The sequence below is a fragment of the Camellia sinensis genome, chromosome 7, assembly GCF_055761805.1.
Source record: "Camellia sinensis isolate YWXY chromosome 7, ASM5576180v1, whole genome shotgun sequence".
Classification (NCBI taxonomy): domain Eukaryota; kingdom Viridiplantae; phylum Streptophyta; class Magnoliopsida; order Ericales; family Theaceae; genus Camellia; species Camellia sinensis.
In genome coordinates, this window is record NC_138967.1 from 108,768,985 (window position 1) to 108,774,837 (window position 5,853).

The following is a 5,853-nucleotide window of genomic DNA, read 5'->3' on the forward strand; positions in this document are numbered from 1 at the left end:
TACCATTTTGAGAACAAGGGATGAATCTGGGAAGTAACTGGTGTCTTGTTGAAATAAGTTGGCCTGAGTGTCCATGGTGAAAGTCCTAAAAACCGTGCATATACATGGGTGCCGATCCCGTGGACGAAATTTCCATGAACTGGAAAAAGTAGTGCTTGTATAGCCTACGTTTTCATGAGTGCCGGCTTACGGTTTCTTGCGGACGAAATTTCCGTGAAAGATTGTATTTGTCTTGAGATTCCAAAATGTGATTCACTGCCCTGTTTTCTATTGTAAAGGAAATGATTTATGAGTTGTGATATTAACCTGGCATTACATGGTTTTAGAAAGTGATATAAAATGTTTTAGCATGAGTATTGCATATGCATTCACCTTATATCTTGTTAAGATTCATATATTGTGTTGAATTATTTCTATTAGGCTTTGGCTCACCCTATGTAAGAAAACATTTTTAGATGCTGATGATATGCCTCCGCCAAGGCAATAGCTTGGGAGGACTTGTAGTAAGAGTTTTATTTTGTGTATTTATTGTATTTATTTTTGTACAAGCCAAGGGCCTTAACTGTATTGGGTTTTAAATCCATTTTTTTGTAACCAAGTGTTGACTTGGAAAGCTGTAAGCCCTTAGGGCATTCGTATTTGTTTAACTTTCATCCTATTTCGCTATTATGTAACATATACTATAGATTCAAGGTTAAACTTGTGAATGTATACCTGCATATGTGACTTTTTTGTAAAAGTAATTGGAACTAATGGAAGATAATTACCTTATCATGTGTTGTTATGTAATCAATATTGTGGATGATTTATACTAATTATTTCGGACGTTTCAGCACCCTACTCACCTGATCAAAGATCGACCTCTACTAAACCCTGATATGAGTTTTATTTACTTTATATGTCCATGCTCCAGTAATTTAATAAACCCTAGAAGTTACTATGTGAAACATATACGTATAGACTATGTAATTCATTTTGGAATACTATGATTTTATATGTTTTGAAAGAATTTCGAAGATGTACAACTCGAAAAAATTGAATTTATAAAAATGAAAAATCAACATCATTCTAAGTTAAGCGACACAACCTCCATCCACTAGGCATTCATGCAGCTATATCAAGTAAGCACATAACCTCATGGTTGAATGCTAAACGTAGTAAGAAAAACACACATAAGCGGGATACTAAAGTATAAAAACTTACATGTTTACCGGCGTGCCATGAACAGCTACAAAACAAAGTTAGCGACATATGCATGATCCTATGTACAAAATCCTAATGCAATACATACACAAAATGCGACTAGAGATTCGGCTACTAAAACATGACATGTGAATCATCTCAAAAGCATGAGGTAGCACACATAATCACACAATAATTGATTAAACCCATAGATGCAAATGAGCCAAATCTAAATGCATGAAATATGGTGTTGACCGCCCGGAACTCTCTCTGCGGGCCGCCCCTTTTGGAGAGGGCGCGAATTGGGTTCTAGCTACTACAGTTCGGACTTCTGTCACGGTTCTGAATCTAATCTCACAAAGTGCAATATAAGACTGATAAATCACCAAAGAGCCCAAATCTGGCAAATCGTTTTGGAAAATCGATTTTAATCAAAAATCGCCAAACATAGACTGCTTTGCCAGATTTTAGAGTCGCCACCTAAATATTTTGTTTTGGAAAATTTAGGAAACCCTGACTCGTGCCTAAGGCCACGTATCCGTCATCACCAAAGTTGCCTCGGCTCGAGAACTTGGGTACGAGAGGGGAAGGTCCTAAAATGAGCACCCCTGCTGGCCCGATCAAAGATCGGCCTCTACTAAGCATGATATGTTGTTTTGAAAACATAGGTGTTCTTATTCCGGTTTATTAATCTAAAATTACTACGTGATGCGCGCAACATACAAGTATGGACTAAATCGCTCGATTTGGAACAAAACATCTCATGTTTGTTTTTCGAAAATGGTTTGAAGATGCTACTCGCAAGTAGGCTAAAATGCGGATTTGCCACCAAACAAGGTGGGCTTAAAACATAATGTTTTACCACTTCAAGTGGGCTTAAAACTCACATTTTGATGAATTGTTCCAATTCAAGTAATGAAGCCTTCATCCACAGGCATTCATGCAGTTTAGCATTTAAGCAAATAGTCTCGTGGCAAGCATGCTGACATGGCAACACTCACACTCATGCAAGGATGCTAAAACGTAAACACTTACAGTGTACTCCGAGCCAAAACAGAAGCTAGTTAGAAATCATGCATGATCCTAGCTATGTTAAGATGCCTAATGCAACACATGCAAGAATGCAACTAAAATAGGCTCGGCTATCTAGAATGGCATATGAATGCAACACTTGATAACATGCTTTGAAACACGTATTCAAGAAAGTGTATTGAAATACAATGCAGTTTGAATGATGCGCCGAGCCCGGTGCATGCAAGACAAATGAATGATGCACGCATGCAAGCATAAGGTATGCTAATCGAAATATGCCCTAGTCTAACCACTGAAAGCGGGTAAATAAAAGGGAGAAAGACATGGGGTTGGAAGACATTCACACACGCATGCACACTTATTACAACATTTTCCCTCTCGACGGAGGGTCTGAATAAATAGGCTAAGCTACACTAAGCTAAGCTACTTATTACAAAACAAAACTAATTAACTAATTATTACAACACAAACCGATTAGCTAAGCACATTAACTAATTAATTACAGAACCAATGAATTAACCATCTAAGAAAAATAGTTAAAAGGCCTCGAGGGTGAAGGATGCGTGCATGCTCGTTCGGCTTCCTCCCGAAAATCCGTCGCTTTGCCACCGGTTGCCTCTGTTTGCATTCACCTTGATTTCCGAACACTGAACCAATTTCCAGGCTGCTTCTACTCCAGAACCAGAACAACTTTGGACCACCTCTGAGCCTGAGGATTGTCGGCCACTTGAGGAAGCTGTCGGCCACTTAAAGAGGCTGTAGGCCACTTGCTTCTGCACACTCCAATTTTGCTACAAACAGAGTACAAAAGGGGCAAGGCAAGGCATTTGCAGGGTATGTGTGTACAACCACCCTCCGTATCATTTCTCAAGCTCAAAGCAACACATATGCAAACAACATGCTCATCTATCAATGCTAGAGAGGTATGCACAAGGCTCTATCATGTAAGCAATGCATGCAAGACAATGTTAAGAGACCAAGGGCACTAAATCAAGTGAAGAACATTACACATGAGGCATGCACTATCAATCTCAAATGGTCAAACCTCATATGGACAGACCTAAGATACTCCAAAACAGTGGCCAAAACTCACTAAAACCTAGGCACGAAAAGGGAAGGAATGCATGCTCATTCATTTGCTCGAAGCAAGGCATAAAGGCACAACTCTTGGACACAATGAAAGAGTGATAAACATGAGAGTATGATAGAAGTTTATGCTCTGAATTTACATGCCAAATGATGTTATATCACACAAATGTCACAAATAAGGCATGCTAGGGGTCTCAAAACACAAGACTAGCAAAGCCAATTAAACTATAGCCCTACAAGGCAAGCCATACATGACCAAGACCACTTGGAATAGAGTTTAAGCATGCTAAATCAAGGCAAAAAGCATGCTGAAACAGAGCTAAAACAAGCTAGAATTAGAGGCATAAAGCATGATGCATGTTAAGCCTACAAGGAGGATTGCACTACAAGTACAAAAACCAAGCAAGAGGTGACCCCACCAACTAAAATCAGAGTTAAATCATGTAAAAATAACACCAAAAACATGCTGGAGTGAAGCCAATACATGCTAGAATAACAAGCTAACTCATGAAGCATGTTGGGTTAGTGAACAAGTTTACACTACAAGTGCAAAAAGCAAACAACAAGAGGCCAAACCAACCCAAAATAGAGTTATATCATGTTAAAATAAGGCCTAAAACATGCTAAGATAGTGCCCCAAGAAGGTAGAAAAACATGCCAAAAAGTGAGGCCATCAACGCATGCAAACAAAGCACAAAAAGGGGGACCACCCCCATCCATTTTGGGTCTCAAAACCCACTTTCCACCACTGAAATTCCTCTGGAATTCAGTGGTGAAAAGGCCAAGAAAAGGGGATCTCAAAGGGTTTAAAAGATAGCTCAAAGCAAAGAAAAACAAGCCACAAAGGGGGTAGACCACCCCTAACTCAAACAAAGCCTCAAACAACCATTTTAAATACTTAAAAACAAAGGTTTTTGTTGTTAAAAGGTAGGCCTAAAACATCATGCAAAGAGGGCCAAACTAATGTACAAAAATAAGCTTAAAAGAGGAAATTACTCACCCTTGAAGCACAACTTCAAAAACAGCAACTTCTGAGGCAAAACCAAGTCGAAACCACACAAATGAAGCTCCAAAGGACCTCAAACTCCAAGTGAAGGTGTTTGACTAGGTGTTTGTGTGCAAAAGTATGAAAAAACAACACTTTTAAGCACAATAGCACACTATAGAGAGAGAGAGAGTGTGTGAGAATTCTAGAGAGAGAGGGAGATTTTTTGCTTCTGAAAAATTTGAACCCCTTGAAAGAGGGAGGAAGCTCCCCTTATATAGAGCAATGCAAGCACAAGCTTGCTTGACAAGCTTAGAGCTTGTTTGAATCCCTCCACGTGCATGAAGGATGCATTATGTGCCTAACAGCTGGCACAGTTGGCACCAAAAATATCTGCAAAAATAGAAAAATGGCCGTAGGCCACTTCAACTAGCCTATCAGCCACTTAAAGTGGCCTACAAGAGGGAAAAGTGGCCTAAAACTTCCAAAGTGGCCGACAGGCCCTCCCCTCCCTCTAGGCAAGGGGGAACAAGGCATGGTCCAAAAACAAACCAAAAAGAAGAGAGCTAAGAGGCCCCAAAACAAGGCACTCAGCCGAAAGCTCCTGAAATTAGCCTACCGGCCACTGCAAGTGGCCTATAAGAGGGAAAAGTAGCCTACAGCTACAAAAAGTGGCCTACAGGCCTCTCTCTCCCTCCAGGCAAAGGCACCAAGGCATGGTCCAAAAAAAAACCAAGAAGAAAAGAGTTAAGAGGTTCTGAGACGAGACGCTCAGTCGAAAGCTCCGAAAACTCATAACGAGCACAAACATGCGCAATCACCGAATGCACAAACAATGACATAAAAGTCTTGAGGTCGGTCAAAAATGGGGTGTCTACATATGGATGTGGAGCATGGATATGATAAAAAAAAATATGATGATATTTACAAAATATGGAAAGCGAGTAAATAAAAGGGATAGAAAGAAATGGGGTTAGAAGACATACATAGAAAGGGGTAGAAAGAATCGGGGTTGGGAATTATTATAACATCGAATAATTACACAATCGAATAAAAGAAAATAAAAGACGTGGAATTGAAAATTAAGAATATACAGAAGAGATTTAACTAAAAACTACAATCATCCGCCGAAAATCGCCTTGTTTATTGCTTGGGAAATACTCTATTTTACTTATTTGGGAATTCCAGTTTTTCATGCAACCAAACCAAGACAAAACAAACAAAATCTTTCCAAGAGATGCATATGTACATAAAGCTATCAAATGGAAAAATCTAACAAGTATGAGAATTGAAGTTAGGAAACACCAAACCAAAGAAATAGATAGAAATCTATATTCATCTCTTTGTGAATAAGAGTAAATTAATACTCAAATCCATGCTATTAATTAGATAGAGTAGATTGCCATCATTTCAAAGGGGAAGTCTTACAAAGCTTGTGAAAGCTCTATTGGACTTCTAACAAAATAGAAAAGAAAAGGGGAAAAATACATATAACTCATCAAAAGTAGTTTAAAAAACTCATCTTCTTACTCATGAAATATGTATGTAAAATCCATTTCCATGTT